We start from the raw sequence: 20,883 nt of genomic DNA on the forward strand, positions 1-20,883 counted from the left end.
CCGGCGACACGCCCTGGGGAGTCATAGCATAACACTCAGGCAGGTTCAGGTTTCAGTCCGACACACAGAACCGTCCGGCGACACGCCCTGGGGGCGACACATGGCCGCGCTCAGGGCTCAGGTACAGGTCTCGCGAGATTAAGCGGTAGGTTTTGCACTTTTACATTTCCGGTTATATCTCAGAAACTAATCGATCTACGATGAAGCCATTTTACACGATCATGGCCGGCTTGTTACCCAACAAGTCGATCGCATCTTCAACACTTAAAAGCTTAAGACGACGAAGATATAACCTAAAGTACACTAAATTTTCTAGGTGCAAAACCTACCGCTAAAACCCGCGAGCCCTGTACCATGCACAAGGGCGCCGGGTGCAGTGTCTGTGTGTCCCTGACTGACCTGCAGCTGTGACGCTGTCACAGAAAGCACCTGTTCATTGCCCAATGGATCCAGCCCAGTTCCGGCCGGCCGAGTGCCCGCACGTACGCAGCCAGTGTTACGGTCTGTGTTCGATCTATGTTACGGTCTGTGTTCAATCTATTTTACGCCCTGTGTAACGACCTGCGTTACGGCTTGTGTTACGGTCTGTGTTACATACCCTGTTCTGGGCGGTCTCCACCTTGACCCTCTTAGCGTCCCAGAGTCGGTACTGGTAGACGTGCGCGTTCTCTGCCGAGACGTCCCGCAGGTGAACGAGCAGGTTCTGTAGGCCGACCAGCGTCTCAGCTGGCACCTGAGAAGGTCAGGGGAGGGTAGGGGAGGTCAGTGGTGTACTGGTGTCTGACATAGACCAGCGGACAGGGGGGAGGGGAGAGGGAGAGGAGTCTGGTGGCGCAGTAGGACCGTTCCGCGCTTGAAAGTGGACACATCTGAGGACCGTTCCGCGCGCGCTGACACTGCCTCTAGAACCGTTCTGCGAGCAGTCAGACATGCAGACCGGATTGATGTTTTGAAACTTTGACATAATAAACTTTAATTAATTCGACACAGGTAGCCTAACCGCATGTGTTTTTTTATATCGCGGACAAAAAAGTGGGGATTTTTAGGGTTAAGCAGGGAGTCACCGATGTTAGATCCCTCTCTGGGTCCTTTCATAGGTCACGGTCCTGACCCGAGATAGCTGAGCTGTGTCGCAGCCCTGACCTCAGACAGCTGAGCTGTGCACGCCGTCGGCTCGGCCGTCAGTCGCCACAGCCGCTGACGCCAGTGTCCAAACAGCTCCAAACAATATCCGGCCCTGTATAGCAGGATAAGCCATCAGAGGCAGGAGTGATCAATGGAGGGACGCGAAACACTAACGCCAAGGGGATGACAACTGCTGAGGAATAAAGAAACTACATGCAGGTACACTGGGAACACGTCATGCTGGAGTTGACGTGTTCCCAGCCCGTCCTGTACCATGCAGCCCGTTCCGGTGATCACTCCCGCAGGGCCGGATATTGTTGGGAGCTGTTTGGACACTGGCGTCAGCGGCTGTGGCGACTGACGGCCGAGCCGACGGCGTGCACAGCTCAGCTGTCTGAGGTCAGGGCTGCGACACAGCTCAGCTATCTCGGGTCAGGACCGTGACCCCCTATGAAAAGACCCAGAGAGGGATCTAACATCGGTGAGTCCCTGCTTAACCCTAACAATCCCTACTTTTTTCTCCGCGCTATCAAAAAACACATGCGAGTTATAAAAAACACATCCCTATCAACCAGTCCCAAACAGTGTACCAAATTTGAGCGCAATCGGCGTGGCAGTTCAGGGTTCAAGATATATGAGCAACCCAAAATCGCTACTGCAGCAGAATAACGAACACTCTTGGCCCTTCACGTCGCACGTGTCACGACGCTCACCATGATACATCAGTTGTAGTCAATAACTCACCAAGATACATCAGTTGTAGTCAATAACGAGATGGAAGGGATAGGATTACGCGCAACAAAGAGTAACGCAGGTCAATCAGCCCAGCGGTTGCTGACTTACAAGCCTATTAAAAACGTTACAGGAATACGCTTCGCTAGCTCAAACGTAATAGAGTAGAATCATTACATATATGCAATCTATCTTACCAGTATAACGCCTTTTGGGGCGACTAACGGAGCGAGCGAGAGGGTGGGCCTTGCACGTGCGAAATTGCGAGGGGGTACCTCCAACTGACTTTTGCACGGCACCCTACTAACTGGTCTCTAGCGATGTGCCAGATTTGGGCACAATCGGCCCAGCCGTTCTCGAGATCTGGAAGCGGCACCCTGCACGTGCGCACGTGCAAAATGGGTCCCAACTGACTTGTGCACGGCACCCCACTAACCTGTCCCTAACCGTGTACCAAATTTGAGCGCAATCGGTCCAGCCGTTCCCGAGATCTGGAAACGACCCCTGCACGTGCGCACGTGCAGCAGCACCCCAACTCTGGCACATGGATATGCAGTGCCTAGTGGGTGCCTACCTACATGCCAACTTTCAGCGCAATCGGCCAAGTAGTTACCGAGATATTGCAACAATTACAAAACTGACACCTCTTCGTTTTGCACGTGGCACGTGCATAAGGGGTCACCCACATGCATCGGGAATAGTCCAATACTTGGTAGAAGGAATGAAGCTACCCTACAAAAATTACCGCGTGTAAATCGGTCAAGTGGTTGCTGAGATATAAGCCTCGCAAAAGCGTGACCACGGCCGGCCGGCCGGCCGCTCATACTCAGAAATTTCCGTTAATCTAAGGAAAGACTACGCTCGCTTCGCTCGCTCCGTAACTATTTGAACAGGATCCATCTGTTTGTTTGTCTGTCCGCCACGCCGTGTAGTGGGTTCAATTTAGCCGGCCTACAGGGCAGACGGTATATCGTAGGGGGTTGAAATTTGCACACCTTATAGGTGACAGAGCGGGTCAGCGCCTTTTCTAGGTTCCGACTCGCTGGGGTGCACGGTTCGCGCGTGGGGCGCGCTGGAAGTACGCCAATGAAATTTTGATCGGTTCGTAGATCTTCATTGAGAGCCGGGGTCGACAAACTTTGTGGACTAAATGCATGCCGATCGGTGGCGGGTGCCTCGCATTGGCGGATCGGCAAGTTATTAATTTGAATAAAAAGTGGCGAGAGAATGTGTTGATTTTCGTTCAATGGGTACAGTTTGTGATAGGAATTTACAAATGCACCGAATTTGCCGCAATGCGCCACATTTGTCTCAAAGCGTCATTTTTTGTCGCAAATCGAACAGTTTTGTCAAATATGGTCCGATATGGGTGCAATTTGGTGCAAGGATGCATGGTCAATCACCGGGTGAAAATGCGCCACGTTTGCCGCAATGCGCCACATTTGTCACAAAGCGCCATTTCCGACAAATACGATTAAGGGTAATGGAATGGCACGAATAGGGGCGGGGCTGGGAACAATTTATGTCTGATATTTTAGTACTGATTGGATCCAATTATTCTGTGACCTGATATGACTCAGCGGTGTTGGTAGGGGTAGGGGTAGGGGTAGGGGTAGTGGTAGGGGTAGGGTAGTGGTAGGGGTAGGGGTAGGGGTAGTGGTACGAGTAGTAGTAGGGGTATGGGTAGTGGTAGGGTTAGTAGTAGGGTTAGTAGTAGGGGTAGTGGTAGGGGTAGGAGTATGGGTAGGAGTAGTGGTAGGGGTAGGGGTAAGGGTAGTGGTATGGGTAGGGATAGTGGTAGGGGTAGGGGTAGGGGTAGGGGTACGGGTAGTGGTAGGGGTAGGGGTAGGGGTAGGGATAGAGGTAGTGGTGGAGGCAAAAGTAGAATTGTGGCCCGGGCTGATCCCATCGGACGAGAGGTGACCTATGTGACCTGGCCTGACCCAAAGTGACCGGGGCTGACTCCCTTGGCCTTTCTAGACCCCGTATCAGCCAAATTTCATCCAACAAAACCCTCAGAACAGTTCTTTTTAATTCTCTTCACATTTCCGTCCATATCTATGCTTCTAGACGACACATCGATTTGAAACGAACACCATTCGAAAGCAAATTGGCTGGTGCCGCAATTTTTTCCTACCACGCAGCAAAGCAAGTGGCGCAGCCGCTTGTCTATATTACTATTTGAGGAGGGCGTAGTTTCTGTCTATTACGAAGGTCGCGACATGGTGCTACGTAGCGCGGGTTACAGGTCACACCGTTGCACCTACCGCGCTGAAATTTGCGCAAGTTATAGAACAAGGATGGACAACGTGCCTTTGAGCGGTCTCGGCTCGATCGGATCGATAGCGAGCGCGTGGCGCGTGCCCAAAAAGTGCAAATTCGCGTCATAGACTTTACATGTATAAATCGGCTGGCAAAAACGGGCGAAAATGGCTAAATTTGCCCGACACGGTTCCGTTCCCCGTGCAATATCTCGGTAGCCGTGCGCCCGATCGGCACGGGGAAAACAGCATCGTGTAGAGAATCGAACGGGCAATCGAATAGTGTGCGGTGCAGGGGTGGCACGCGCCACGTGCAAGTGTGAGGGCAATTTCATTTCAAAAAGTGCCATTTTAAACGGATTTTGGATTTTATTTTATTTTCCCGTGACCATCAGACTGAGAGAGTTGAAACAACGTCAATTGCCAAGAGAAATGTACCGCCTCTCATGGAAAAATTGTGGACAGCTAATTGATCAAAAACAATGTGGAAAAATCGCTGAATTAAAATGGTATTTGTCCATAATGTGCCACTAAAAAGATACACGGGATTTGCTGCTTAACCTGATACGCTTGACAATTGAAAATGCTATCATTAGAAAGACCATTCAATTCTCTCCAAGATCCAATCATCACGTTTGCATGACAAGCAACAGTATTCTTAAAAATATAAATGTTTCAAACCTCTGCAAATCCATTTTTAGCGAAAATTATCTACGCCTTTCATTTGTCAAAAAACTACGCACCTGAATTATAAAACACATTTGACAGGTTCACTGAACTATTGACAGGTTCTGAAGTAGAAAGCATGCTTATCAGACACAGGCACCTCGATCCGACGGATATCTTTTTTTCCAAACCAAAACGTTTAGCCATCAAAAAACAATCGACCGAAATGGATAGATAACCCAACCGACACAAGAACAACCAAACACCCGCTGATCATAAATACCCCCTTTTCGCGTTGCGGAGCACGCGGGTCACCCTAGTTGCTACTATTTCCTGGTTTTCTTTATAGGCCAAGACTTGGTAACTGATAACTCTGCTGCCCTGTAATGGGTCCGGCCCGCTGTGGCGAGTGAAGACACTCGCTCTGACTGACTGGACCGCCAGCCGAGACGCTGCTGACTCTGGTGGTGAATGGTGAGCGGAAGAGGAGAAAGTTTACGCCAAAGCTGAAGCAACTCTACATTGCCGTACAGCTAATACGCTTTTCACCTGGTGGCCAGTAGAGGAACTAACAGTTACTACAACTGACCGTCAGAAGCACCCAACACACACCGTGCCGCTCCCAGTAACATACCAGGATGTAGACCCCAGTCGGGCAGCGCTCCGGCGTCCGGCAGCCGCAGCTGGTCCAGCAGTGACAGCAGCCGGCCGGCGCTGCCCTCCGGCGCCGTCCGACAGGCGTTCACGGCCACCACCCTGACGGACAGACGTTACACGGTCAGCAGAGAGCCGACACTCGGTCAGCGGACAGTGGCGTTGGGTCACCGGATGGCAGAGCATCGCCGCAGCACACAGACCAGACAGGACTGTGCCGACAACGCAACCCCGTTGGAGTAACATGACCCTAATAAATGCACCGAAAATGCTAGTCTGGTCTGTCTCCATTACTTATAATAATAAAAAAATGAAAGAACAACTGAGATGAGGGAAAGGAGTGAGGCGTCTGTTAGGATCCCCGTGCAATACGCCCGGTGCGGTGACTGACCTCTGCGCCGCTAGCTGGAGAGCTGGTTAACCCGGCTGACGACCTTCTGTACCTCCTCGGCGGAGAGCGGGTGGCCGTTGGTGGCCCGCCGCAGCCCGTCCAGGTAGCCGGCCGCCCCATCCGGCGGAACGCCCTGGGGAGTCATAGCATAACACTCAGGCCGGTTCAGGTTTCAGTCCGACACACAGAACCGTCCGGCGACACGCCCTGGGGGCGACATATGGGCGCGCTCAGGGCTCAGGTACAGGTCTGGCGAGATTAAGCGGTAGGTTTTGCACTTTTACATTTCCGGTTATATCTCAGAAACTAATCGATCTACGATGAAGCCATTTTACACGATCATGGCCGGCTTGTTACCCAACAAGTCGATCGCATCTTTAACACTTAACCCTCGCCGGACCTATTGGTTTTCTACATACGCGCCGGCCGAGGGGGGGGGGGCGGGTACGACCCCCCCCCTCGCCGTTTCGCCCCTGGTGGAGCTAGCGCGTCGCGGAAAAAACGAGCGTGTGCGCCGTTACGAGACGCAGAGATTGGTACCCGATTTTAAGGTCCTAGGTCAACCGGTGACCTCTGAGGTCAGGTCAAGTGCCCCAAGGTACGGTTCAGTTTTTGGTGAATAACTTCGCAAAAAACGGCCGCAGAGCGCCGATTTTGGCAGCATCGTGTTCGTCTTGCTCAGGCGCGTCGAATGATATGCTTTTTGTCCGGGTCAGGTCAACTTGGGGTGTTGACCTCAGGTCAAGGTCAGGTCAGCACCCCCAGGTCACGAAGTTGGTCGAAAGGGGTCATGTCGCATATCATTCGATTCGGCAGGTCTTCCTGAGTCCATTGGTGGCTTTCCCGACTCGCTAGCTCAATTTGATCAAGAGTTATTGACGAAAAACTAATATGACCTTGATGACGTCATAAATGACGTCACGCAAGGTCAACATTGCAAAAGTGACGCATCTAACCTTGCAAGGAGTGCATAAAATCACGATTCTGTGTGCTTGAGATAGTTGGAGATCGTTCCCGGCGCCAGAATAGCAGTTTGAATTTTTCCCCATTGACTTATAATGGTGAGGTCACGAAAATGACCTGACCTCATATGACCTTTAGGCAAAATCCGAGATATACAAGTTGTGGGACTCATAATGGATACTAGATCCTGTAAGTTTCATTTCCCTGTGACATCTCCTCTGGCAGTGAGGGCGTTGCGAAGTTGCGACATCTGAAGACCGTGCAGAGGTTCACTTATGACGTCATAGGTCAGTGACCTGACCTGACCCAAAAATGCGGTTGGTGTCAAAAGATGCGGCTTGGATCAAAGGTCAGGTATGCCAAGTTTCAGCTCTCTATCGCCAGCGTGTTCGGAGCTATCGCGAAAAAACCCTATGGGGGGGGGCGGCACCCGCCCCCCCCCCCTCGGCCGGCGAGGGTTAAAAGCTTAAGACGACGAAGATATAGCCTGAAGTACACTAAATTTTCTAGGTGCAAAACCTACCGCTAAAACCCGCGAGCCCTGTACCATGCACAAGGGCCCCGGGTGCAGTGTCTGTGTGTCCCTGACTGACCTGCAGCGGTGACGCTGTCACAGAAAGCACCTGTTCATTGCCCAATGGATCCAGCCCAGTTCCGGCCGGCCGAGTGCCCGCACGTACGCAGCCAGTGTTACGGTCTGTGTTCGATCTATGTTACGGTCTGTGTTCAATCTATTTTACGCCCTGTGTAACGACCTGCGTTACGGCTTGTGTTACGGTCTGTGTTACATACCCTGTTCTGGGCGGTCTCCACCTTGACCCTCTTAGCGTCCCAGAGTCGGTATTGGTAGACGTGCGCGTTCTCTGCCGAGACGTCCCGCAGGTGAATGAGCAGGTTCTGTAGGCCGACCAGCGTCTCAGCTGGCACCTGAGAAGGTCAGGAGAGGGTAGGGGAGGTCAGTGGTGTACTGGTGTCTGACATAGACCAGCGGACAGGGGGAGGGGAGAGGGAGAGGAGTCTGGTGGCGCAGAAGGACCGTTCCGCGCTTGAAAGTGGACATATCTGAGGACCGTTCCGCGCGCGCTGACACTGCCTCTAGAACCGTTCTGCGAGCAGTCAGACATGCAGACCGGATTGATGTTTTGAAACTTTGACATAATAAACTTTAATTAAATCGACACAGGTACTCTAACCGCATGTGTTTTTTATATCGCGGACAAAAAAGTGGGGATTGTTAGGGTTAAGCAGGGAGTCACCGATGTTAGATCCCTCTCTGGGTCCTTTCATAGGTCACGGTCCTGACCCGAGATAGCTGAGCTGTGTCGCAGCCCTGACCTCAGACAGCTGAGCTGTGCACGCCGTCGGCTCGGCCGTCAGTCGCCACAGCCGCTGACGCCAGTGTCCAAACAGCTCCAAACAATATCCGGCCCTGTATAGCAGGATAAGCCATCAGAGGCGGGAGTGATCAATGGAGGGACGCGAGACACTAACGCCAAGGGGATGACAACTGCTGAGGAATAAAGAAACTACATGCAGGTACACTGGGAACACGTCATGCTGGAGTTGACGTGTTCCCAGCCCGTCCTGTACCATGCAGCCCGTTCCGGTGATCACTCCCGCAGGGCCGGATATTGTTGGGAGCTGTTTGGACACTGGCGTCAGCGGCTGTGGCGACTGACGGCCGAGCCGACGGCGTGCACAGCTCAGCTGTCTGAGGTCAGGGCTGCGACACAGCTCAGCTATCTCGGGTCAGGACCGTGACCCCCTATGAAAAGACCCAGAGAGGGATCTAACATCGGTGAGTCCCTGCTTAACCCTAACAATCCCTACTTTTTTCTCCGCGCTATCAAAAAACACATGCGAGTTATAAAAAACACATCCCTATCAACCAGTCCCAAACAGTGTACCAAATTTGAGCGCAATCGGCGTGGCAGTTCAGGGTTCAAGATATATGAGCAACCCAAAATCGCTACTGCAGCAGAATAACGAACACTCTTGGCCCTTCACGTCGCACGTGTCACGACGCTCACCATGATACATCAGTTGTAGTCAATAACTCACCAAGATACATCAGTTGTAGTCAATAACGAGATGGAAGGGATAGGATTACGCGCAGCAAAGAGTAACGCAGGTCAATCAGCCCAGCGGTTGCTGACTTACAAGCCTATTAAAAACGTTACAGATATACGCTTCGCTAGCTCAAACGTAATAGAGTAGAATCATTTATATATGCAATTGCTACTATTTCCTGGTTTTCTTTATAGGCCAAGGCTTGGTAACTGATAACTCTGCTGCCCTGTAATGGGTCCGGCCCGCTGTGGCGAGTGAAGACACTCGCTCTGACTGACTGGACCGCCAGCCGAGACGCTGCTGACTCTGGTGGTGAATGGTGAGCGGAAGAGGAGAAAGTTTACGCCAAAGCTGAAGCAACTCTACATTGCTGTACAGCTAATACGCTTTTCACCTGGTGGCCAGTAGAGGAACTAACAGTTACTACAACTGACCGTCAGAAGCACCCAACACACACCGTGCCGCTCCTAGTAACATACCAGGATGTAGACCCCAGTCGGGCAGCGCTCCGGCGTCCGGCAGCCGCAGCTGGTCCAGCAGTGACAGCAGCCGGCCGGCGCTGCCCTCCGGCGCCGTCCGACAGGTGTTCACGGCCACCACCCTGACGGACAGACGTTACACGGTCAGCAGAGAGCCGACACTCGGTCAGCGGACAGTGGCGTTGGGTCACCGGATGGCAGAGCATCGCCGCAGCACACAGACCAGACAGGACTGTGCCGACAACGCAACCCCGTTGGAGTAACATGACCCTAATAAATGCACCGAAAATGCTCTGGTCTATCTCCATTACTTATAATAATAAAAAAATGAAAGAACAACTGAGATGAGGGAAAGGAGTGAGGCGTCTGTTAGGGTCCCCGTGCAATACGCCCGGTGCGGTGACTGAACTCTGCGCCGCTAGCTGGAGAGCTGGTTAACCCGGCTGACGACCTTCTGTACCTCCTCGGCGGAGAGCGGGTGGCCGTTGGTGGCCCGCCGCAGCCCGTCCCGGTAGCCGGCCGCCCCATCCGGCGGCACGCCCTGGGGAGTCATAGCATAACACTCAGGCAGGTTCAGGTTTCAGTCCGACACACAGAACCGTCCGGCGACACGCCCTGGGGGCGACATATGGGCGCGCTCAGGGCTCAGGTACAGGTCTCGCGAGATTAAGCGGTAGGTTTTGCACTTTTACATTTCCGGTTATATCTCAGAAACTAATCGATCTACGATGAAGCCATTTTACACGATCATGGCCGGCTTGTTACCCAACAAGTCGATCGCATCTTCAACACTTAAAAGCTTAAGACGACGAAGATATAGCCTGAAGTACACTAAATTTTCTAGGTGCAAAACCTACCGCTAAAACCCGCGAGCCCTGTACCATGCACAAGGGCGCCGGGTGCAGTGTCTGTGTGTCCCTGACTGACCTGCAGCGGTGACGCTGTCACAGAAAGCACCTGTTCATTGCCCAATGGATCCAGCCCAGTTCCGGCCGGCCGAGTGCCCGCACGTACGCAGCCAGTGTTACGGTCTGTGTTCGATCTATGTTACGGTCTGTGTTCAATCTATTTTACGCCCTGTGTAACGACCTGCGTTACGGCTTGTGTTACGGTCTGTGTTACATACCCTGTTCTGGGCGGTCTCCACCTTGACCCTCTTAGCGTCCCAGAGTCGGTATTGGTAGACGTGCGCGTTCTCTGCCGAGACGTCCCGCAGGTGAACGAGCAGGTTCTGTAGGCCGACCAGCGTCTCAGCTGGCACCTGAGAAGGTCAGGAGAGGGTAGGGGAGGTCAGTGGTGTACTGGCGTCTGACATAGACCAGCGGACAGGGGGAGGGGAGAGGGAGAGGAGTCTGGTGGCGCAGAAGGACCGTTCCGCGCTTGAAAGTGGACATATCTGAGGACCGTTCCGCGCGCGCTGACACTGCCTCTAGAACCGTTCTGCGAGCAGTCAGACATGCAGACCGGATTGATGTTTTGAAACTTTGACATAATAAACTTTAATTAATCGACACAGGTACTCTAACCGCATGTGTTTTTTATATCGCGGACAAAAAAGTGGGGATTGTTAGGGTTAAGCAGGGAGTCACCGATGTTAGATCCCTCTCTGGGTCCTTTCATAGGTCACGGTCCTGACCCGAGATAGCTGAGCTGTGTCGCAGCCCTGACCTCAGACAGCTGAGCTGTGCACGCCGTCGGCTCGGCCGTCAGGTCGCCACAGCCGCTGACGCCAGTGTCCAAACAGCTCCAAACAATATCCGGCCCTGTATAGCAGGATAAGCCATCAGAGGCGGGAGTGATCAATGGAGGGACGCGAAACACTAACGCCAAGGGGATGACAACTGCTGAGGAATAAAGAAACTACATGAGATGATGTTTTTCGTACTCCAGCGTAGTACGAAAAACATCATCTCACGCTCTCAGTCCCAGCGGATAAAAACAACACCTAAGAAAGAAACTACATGCAGGTACACTGGGAACACGTCATGCTGGAGTTGACGTGTTCCCAGCCCGTCCTGTACCATGCAGCCCGTTCCGGTGATCACTCCCGCCTCTGATGGCTTATCCTGCTATACAGGGCCGGATATTGTTTGGAGCTATTTGGACACTGGCGTCAGCGGCTGTGGCGACTGACGGCCGAGCCGACGGCGTGCACAGCTCAGCTGTCTGAGGTCAGGGCTGCGACACAGCTCAGCTATCTCGGGTCAGGACCGTGACCCCCTATGAAAAGACCCAGAGAGGGATCTAACATCGGTGACTCCCTGCTTAACCCTAACAATCCCTACTTTTTTCTCCGCGCTATAAAAAAACACATGCGAGTTATAAAAAAAAACACATCCCTATCAACCAGTCCCTATCAACCAGTTAATTAATTCGACACAGGTACTCTAACCGCATGTGTTTTTTATATCGCGGACAAAAAAGTGGGGATTGTTAGGGTTAAGCAGGGAATCACCGATGTTAGATCCCTCTCTGGGTCCTTTCATAGGTCACGGTCCTGACCCGAGATAGCTGAGCTGTGTCGCAGCCCTGACCTCAGACAGCTGAGCTGTGCACGCCGTCGGCTCGGCCGTCAGGCGCCACAGCCGCTGACGCAAGTGTCCAAACAGCTCCAAACAATATCCGGCCCTGTATAGCAGGATAAGCCATCAGAGGCGGGAGTGATCAATTGAGAGACGCGAAACACTAACGCCAAGGGGATGACAACTGCTGAGGAATAAAGAAACTACATGCAGGTACACTGGGAACACGTCATGCTGGAGTTGACATGTTCCCCGCACTGGCACTTATACTGATAGACCAGCCCAGCCTTCTCTTTGATCCCTAATTTGTCCTTGGGTTTGACGAGCCTAGCACTAAGGTTCGCTGCAGGTCTCGTGCTGACCTTCGCGTAGGGTCGGAGGACGCGCGTGACCTGTTCACTCACCCCCTGGATGTAAGGGATGCTTACATAAACCCGTTTGTCCTCCTCCTGTTCCCTGCCTACCCGTTCAGAACCACCACCCTCTCCCATGCGTAGTCGTTCTCTATTTTTTACCCGCCTGTGGATACGGCGCACCATTCGCTTTGGGTAGTGGTTCCTCACCAGTGCCCGTTCTATCTTCCCTGTCTCGCGTTCCTCGTCCTCAGGTGTTGTCGTGAGTCGTGATGCCCGTGTGAAAAGTGTCTGTGGGACTGATGCCTTGTGCTGTGAGCTGTGGTGTGATTCATAGTGAAGGTATTTGTCCGTATGAGTTGCTTTCCTGAACACCTCGGTCTTCATGGTCCCCCCTCCCAGTCTATGTACCTTTACATCCAAAAAAGGTAAGGATCCCTCCTTTTCCTCCTCGAGCGTGAATTCAATCCTCTCGTGCTGAGCGTTGAGGTGGTCGAGTAGTTCACCTACCTGATCTTTCTTTAAGATCACGAACGTGTCATCTACGTAGCGTCTCCACAGTTTCACTGGGTGTGGAAACGACTGGAGTGCACTGGATTCGAACGATTCCATGAACAAGTTGGCCACCACAACGCTCACTGGACTCCCCATGGCCCGTGCCCCACTTTTGCTTAAAGAACTTTCCGTTAACCCTAAAGTAAGTAGTACCCAAACAGAGCCGTAACAATTTTATGATATCCTCGACCTCCAGTGCTGTTTCCGCTCTTACCTTGCTTTCCTCATCCAAAAACTCTTCTTCGAGTCTCTGGCGTGCTACTTCACATGCTGCCTCTGTCGGTACCGATGTGAACAGCGCTTTGACGTCAAAAGAAACCATGGTCTCATCGTCACTGAGCGTAACATCTCGTAAACTCTCTTTGAAACTCGCCGTGTCCTTGACATGATGTTCAGACTTGCCTACCAGAGGAGATAATATGCTAGCTAAATGTTTGGACAGCTGGTACGTTACACTGCCTATGCTAGACACGATGGGACGTAGCGGAACGCCCTGCTTGTGCACCTTCGGTAGCCCATAAAGCAATGGCGGAGTCGGGTCCGACGGGTACAGTTTTAGATACGTTTTTCTGTCCAATTTGCCCTGTTGTTCTAAGTCCTTTAGCGCCCCCCTTACCTCTCGTGTGTACCTACCGGTTGGGTCCCTATCCAGTTCAGTGTACGTGTCGTGATCCCCTATTAGTGTTTCTAACCTACTTTGATACTGCTCACAGGTCATCACACATACAGATCTACCCTTATCTGCAGGTAAAATCATAATATCTTGCCTATCTTGTAGGTCACGTAACGCTTTCCACTCCCCCTTACTGAGATTTTTGCTTTGCGGGGGACGGAAGGAATTGAGAGCTTTGGTGACCTCGAATCTAAGCCTATTCGCTACATCCGGTGTTACATCGTCTGAACGGCACACACTTTCGACCGCCGAAACAAAATCCGCGACTGGAACGCTTGTCGGCGTCGGTACAAAATTGAGCCCTTTACGTAGCACACTGACCTCATCGTCACTTAGGCTTACCCCAGACAGATTGACCACCCACTTATCTCCATTGTCCTCCCCCTGTCCACCAGTCTCCTCCTGCTCACCGGTCTCCTGTCTGTCCTCCTGCTTACCAGTCTCCTGGCCACCGGTCTCCTGCTCACTGGTCGTGAGCAGGATACATACCTCGTGGTGGTATGTATTTTGGTAGGTGTTTGAGACGTTTGAGACGTATTGTCTTGTATTTTAATGCATTTTAAAGCACGGCTGACGAAGGGAGCAGAAGCTTCCGAAAGCTACCGAATCAATATACGCATTACTGGTGTCGAAGAATTGGTTCCTAAATAAACAACTCTACATTGCTGTACAGCTAATACGCTTTTCACCTGGTGGCCAGTAGAGGAACTAACAGTTACTACAACTGACCGTCAGAAGCACCCAACACACACCGTGCCGCTCCCAGTAACATACCAGGATGTAGACCCCAGTCGGGCAGCGCTCCGGCGTCCGGTAGTCGCAGCTGGTCCAGCAGTGACAGCAGCCGGCCGGCGCTGCCCTCCGGCGCCGTCCGACAGGCGTTCACGGCCACCACCCTGACGGACAGACGTTACACGGTCAGCAAAGAGCCGACACTCGGTCAGCGGACAGTGGCGTTGGGTCACCGGATGGCAGAGCATCGCCGCAGCACACAGACCAGACAGGACTGTGCCGACAACGCAACCCCGTTGGAGTAACATGACCCTAATAAATGCACCGATAATGCTCTGGTCTATCTCCATTATTTATAATAATAAAAAAATGAAAGAACAACTGAGATGAGGGAAAGGAGTGAGGCGTCTGTTAGGGTCCCCGTGCAATACGCCCGGTGCGGTGACTGACCTCTGCGCCGCTAGCTGGAGAGCTGGTTCACCCGGCTGACGACCTTCTGTACCTCCTCGGCGGAGAGCGGGTGGCCGTTGGTGGTCCACCGCAGCCCGTCCCGGTAGCCGGCCGCCCCATCCGGCGACACGCCCTGGGGAGTCATAGCATAACACTCAGGCAGGTTCAGGTTTCAGTCCGACACACAGAACCGTCCGGCGACACGCCCTGGGGGCGACACATGGCCGCGCTCAGGGCTCAGGTACAGGTCTCGCGAGATTAAGCGGTAGGTTTTGCACTTTTACATTTCCGGTTATATCTCAGAAACTAATCGATCTACGATGAAGCCATTTTACACGATCATGGCCGGCTTGTTACCCAACAAGTCGATCGCATCTTCAACACTTAAAAGCTTAAGACGACGAAGATATAACCTGAAGTACACTAAATTTTCTAGGTGCAAAACCTACCGCTAAAACCCGCGAGCCCTGTACCATGCACAAGGGCGCCGGGTGCAGTGTCTGTGTGTCCCTGACTGACCTGCAGCGGTGACGCTGTCACAGAAAGCACCTGTTCATTGCCCAATGGATCCAGCCCAGTTCCGGCCGGCCGAGTGCCCGCACGTACGCAGCCAGTGTTACGGTCTGTGTTCGATCTATGTTACGGTCTGTGTTCAATCTATTTTACGCCCTGTGTAACGACCTGCGTTACGGCTTGTGTTACGGTCTGTGTTACATACCCTGTTCTGGGCGGTCTCCACCTTGACCCTCTTAGCGTCCCAGAGTCGGTACTGGTAGACGTGCGCGTTCTCTGCCGAGACGTCCCGCAGGTGAACGAGCAGGTTCTGTAGGCCGACCAGCGTCTCAGCTGGCACCTGAGAAGGTCAGGGGAGGGTAGGGGAGGTCAGTGGTGTACTGGTGTCTGACATAGACCAGCGGACAGGGGGAGGGGAGAGGGAGAGGAGTCTGGTGGCGCAGTAGGACCGTTCCGCGCTTGAAAGTGGACACATCTGAGGACCGTTCCGCGCGCGCTGACACTGCCTCTAGAACCGTTCTGCGAGCAGTCAGACATGCAGACCGGATTGATGTTTTGAAACTTTGACATAATAAACTTTAATTAATTCGACACAGGTAGCCTAACCGCATGTGTTTTTTTATATCGCGGACAAAAAAGTGGGGATTGTTAGGGTTAAGCAGGGAGTCACCGATGTTAGATCCCTCTCTGGGTCCTTTCATAGGTCACGGTCCTGACCCGAGATAGCTGAGCTGTGTCGCAGCCCTGACCTCAGACAGCTGAGCTGTGCACGCCGTCGGCTCGGCCGTCAGTCGCCACAGCCGCTGACGCCAGTGTCCAAACAGCTCCAAACAATATCCGGCCCTGTATAGCAGGATAAGCCATCAGAGGCAGGAGTGATCAATGGAGGGACGCGAAACACTAACGCCAAGGGGATGACAACTGCTGAGGAATAAAGAAACTACATGCAGGTACACTGGGAACACGTCATGCTGGAGTTGACGTGTTCCCAGCCCGTCCTGTACCATGCAGCCCGTTCCGGTGATCACTCCCGCAGGGCCGGATATTGTTGGGAGCTGTTTGGACACTGGCGTCAGCGGCTGTGGCGACTGACGGCCGAGCCGACGGCGTGCACAGCTCAGCTGTCTGAGGTCAGGGCTGCGACACAGCTCAGCTATCTCGGGTCAGGACCGTGACCCCCTATGAAAAGACCCAGAGAGGGATCTAACATCGGTGAGTCCCTGCTTAACCCTAACAATCCCTACTTTTTTCTCCGCGCTATCAAAAAACACATGCGAGTTATAAAAAACACATCCCTATCAACCAGTCCCAAACAGTGTACCAAATTTGAGCGCAATCGGCGTGGCAGTTCAGGGTTCAAGATATATGAGCAACCCAAAATCGCTACTGCAGCAGAATAACGAACACTCTTGGCCCTTCACGTCGCACGTGTCACGACGCTCACCATGATACATCAGTTGTAGTCAATAACTCACCAAGATACATCAGTTGTAGTCAATAACGAGATGGAAGGGATAGGATTACGCGCAACAAAGAGTAACGCAGGTCAATCAGCCCAGCGGTTGCTGACTTACAAGCCTATTAAAAACGTTACAGGAATACGCTTCGCTAGCTCAAACGTAATAGAGTAGAATCATTACATATATGCAATTGCTACTATTTCCTGGTTTTCTTTATAGGCCAAGACTTGGTAACTGATAACTCTGCTGCCCTGTAATGGGTCCGGCCCGCTGTGGCGAGTGAAGACACTCGCTCTGACTGACTGGACCGCCAGCCGAGACGCTGCTGACTCTGGTGGTGAATGGTGAGCGGAAGAGGAGAAAGTTTACGCCAAAGCTGAAGCAACTCTACATTGCCGTACAGCTAATACGCTTTTCACCTGGTGGCCAGTAGAGGAACTAACAGTTACTACAACTGACCGTCAGAAGCACCCAACACACACCGTGCCGCTCCCAGTAACATACCAGGATGTAGACCCCAGTCGGGCAGCGCTCCGGCGTCCGGCAGCCGCAGCTGGTCCAGCAGTGACAGCAGCCGGCCGGCGCTGCCCTCCGGCGCCGTCCGACAGGCGTTCACGGCCACCACCCTGACGGACAGACGTTACACGGTCAGCAGAGAGCCGACACTCGGTCAGCGGACAGTGGCGTTGGGTCACCGGATGGCAGAGCATCGCCGCAGCACACAGACCAGACAGGACTGTGCCGACAACGCAACCCCGTTGGAGTAACATGACCCTAATAAATGCACCGAAAATGCTCTGGTCTGTCTCCATTACTTATAATAATAAAAAAATGAAAGAACAACTGAGATGAGGGAAAGGAGTGAGGCGTCTGTTAGGGTCCCCGTGCAATACGCCCGGTGCGGTGACTGACCTCTGCGCCGCTAGCTGGAGAGCTGGTTAACCCGGCTGACGACCTTCTGTACCTCCTCGGCGGAGAGCGGGTGGCCGTTGGTGGCCCGCCGCAGCCCGTCCAGGTAGCCGGCCGCCCCATCCGGCGGAACGCCCTAGGGAGTCATAGCATAACACTCAGGCCGGTTCAGGTTTCAGTCCGACACACAGAACCGTCCGGCGACACGCCTTGGGGGCGACATATGGGCGCGCTCAGGGCTCAGGTACAGGTCTGGCGAGATTAAGCGGTAGGTTTTGCACTTTTACATTTCCGGTTATATCTCAGAAACTAATCGATCTACGATGAAGCCATTTTACACGATCATGGCCGGCTTGTTACCCAACAAGTCGATCGCATCTTTAACACTTAAAAGCTTAAGACGACGAAGATATAGCCTGAAGTACACTAAATTTTCTAGGTGCAAAACCTACCGCTAAAACCCGCGAGCCCTGTACCATGCACAAGGGCCCCGGGTGCAGTGTCTGTGTGTCCCTGACTGACCTGCAGCGGTGACGCTGTCACAGAAAGCACCTGTTCATTGCCCAATGGATCCAGCCCAGTTCCGGCCGGCCGAGTGCCCGCACGTACGCAGCCAGTGTTACGGTCTGTGTTCGATCTATGTTACGGTCTGTGTTCAATCTATTTTACGCCCTGTGTAACGACCTGCGTTACGGCTTGTGTTACGGTCTGTGTTACATACCCTGTTCTGGGCGGTCTCCACCTTGACCCTCTTAGCGTCCCAGAGTCGGTATTGGTAGACGTGCGCGTTCTCTGCCGAGACGTCCCGCAGGTGAATGAGCAGGTTCTGTAGGCCGACCAGCGTCTCAGCTGGCACCTGAGAAGGTCAGGAGAGGGTAGGGGAGGTCAGTGGTGTACTGGTGTCTGACATAGACCAGCGGACAGGGGGAGGGGAGAGGGAGAGGAGTCTGGTGGCGCAGAAGGACCGTTCCGCGCTTGAAAGTGGACATATCTGAGGACCGTTCCGCGCGCGCTGACACTGCCTCTAGAACCGTTCTGCGAGCAGTCAGACATGCAGACCGGATTGATGTTTTGAAACTTTGACATAATAAACTTTAATTAAATCGACACAGGTACTCTAACCGCATGTGTTTTTTATATCGCGGACAAAAAAGTGGGGATTGTTAGGGTTAAGCAGGGAGTCACCGATGTTAGATCCCTCTCTGGGTCCTTTCATAGGTCACGGTCCTGACCCGAGATAGCTGAGCTGTGTCGCAGCCCTGACCTCAGACAGCTGAGCTGTGCACGCCGTCGGCTCGGCCGTCAGTCGCCACAGCCGCTGACGCCAGTGTCCAAACAGCTCCAAACAACATCCGGCCCTGTATAGCAGGATAAGCCATCAGAGGCGGGAGTGATCAATGGAGGGACGCGAAACACTAACGCCAAGGGGATGACAACTGCTGAGGAATAAAGAAACTACATGCAGGTACACTGGGAACACGTCATGCTGGAGTTGACGTGTTCCCAGCCCGTCCTGTACCATGCAGCCCGTTCCGGTGATCACTCCCGCAGGGCCGGATATTGTTGGGAGCTGTTTGGACACTGGCGTCAGCGGCTGTGGCGACTGACGGCCGAGCCGACGGCGTGCACAGCTCAGCTGTCTGAGGTCAGGGCTGCGACACAGCTCAGCTATCTCGGGTCAGGACCGTGACCCCCTATGAAAAGACCCAGAGAGGGATCTAACATCGGTGAGTCCCTGCTTAACCCTAACAATCCCTACTTTTTTCTCCGCGCTATAAAAAAACACATGCGAGTTATAAAAAACACATCCCCATCAACCAGTCCCAAACAGTGTACCAAATTTGAGCGCAATCGGCGTGGCAGTTCAGGGTTCAAGATATATGAGCAACCCAAAATCGCTACTGCAGCAGAATAACGAACACTCTTGGCCCTTCACGTCGCACGTGTCACGACGCTCACCATGATACATCAGTTGTAGTCAATAACTCACCAAGATACATGAGTTGTAGTCAATAACGAGATGGAAGGGATAGGATTACGCGCAGCAAAGAGTAACGCAGGTCAATTGATTCTGGCGCGCCACGTGGCAGAGGACGGACGTGTCGGAGACGAGTTGAGCTTGTACCAAGTGAAAGGGTCAAGACTGATTATTGTTGATATTCTACCTTTCAATTTATATTTATTTTTGTTGCTGATTGCGTTAGACGGCAATCCCAGTCAGCTTTGGTGAGTGCGGTTGAGCCCTTCTTGTTGGCGCATTTGCCGACATGGCTTGGACGTAGGTTCGAGCTGTCGGGATGGGGACAAGACGGGCTAATAAGAGGGTGAGGGAGGATGACATCTCAGAAAGGTTCTGGGATGAGGATGGTGATGATGCTGGTGTATATCTGACTATAAAACTCCAGTCAGGCAGAGGCATCAAAGAAAGGGGATGGCCTTGGGTCCAGCAATCTATCAGAGGTATACTGGGCGGGAGTGACAAGGTGGCAAAAGCCAGCTTTCTAAATGATGGCAGGCTCCTGGTGAAGACCAAGGACCAAGCTCAAACTGAGAAGCTAGAGAAAGCTAGATGGTTTGGAGGGGAGGAATGTGAAGTAGAGAGAGACAGGAAACTAAATCAAAGCAGGGGAACCATTCATGCCTATGATTTGATGAGCCTATCGGAGGAGGAGATCGTGGAGTGGTTGACTGATTTTGGTGTAGTCGCTGCAAAAAGATTTATGAAAAAGGTTGGAAATCACTTTGAAAAGACACCCACTGTACTCCTGACCTTTGAAAAACCAACATGCCCTCAAAAACTCCAGTTTGACTATGTGGTATACCGTGTGAAAAAAACATGTGCCGAACCCACTCCTGTGCCATAACTGTGGCAAGTTTGGCCATACCAGGGACCGGTGCAGGTCAGAGGGAGTATGTCTGTCCTGTGGAGCCTCGAAACATGACGGGCAATGCGAACAGAGATGTATCAACTGTGCTGAAACTGATCATGACTGCTTTTCTAGACAGTGCTCTGTCTGGAAAAAGGAAAAAGAGATATGTGAATTAAAAGTGGATAGGGATGTCTCATACCCACATGCACGGAGACTGTATGAGTTAGAGCATCGGAACCCAACCGTGCGTTCCTATGCTGCAGCGGTAAGGGCACACGGTGGGGCTCAGAATGATGATGGGGTGGCTCGGAATAGATCAGAAACCATGGAGCAGAAAATGGATAAAATCCTGACCCTTCTTACACAGCTACTGCAACAGAACAACACCACTCACAAGGAAACCCAGCCTGATGCAGTCACAGATAGGCAGGAAAGGAGGGAAAATGTAGAGGAAGACACAGCAGGTGTACCAGATACAGATGTCGACCCTGTGTCCCCCAGCCAA

Source organism: Amphibalanus amphitrite, unplaced genomic scaffold (genome assembly GCF_019059575.1).
Source record: "Amphibalanus amphitrite isolate SeventyFive unplaced genomic scaffold, NRLGWU_Aamphi_draft 001243F_arrow, whole genome shotgun sequence".
In the NCBI taxonomy this organism is placed as follows: domain Eukaryota; kingdom Metazoa; phylum Arthropoda; class Thecostraca; order Balanomorpha; family Balanidae; genus Amphibalanus; species Amphibalanus amphitrite.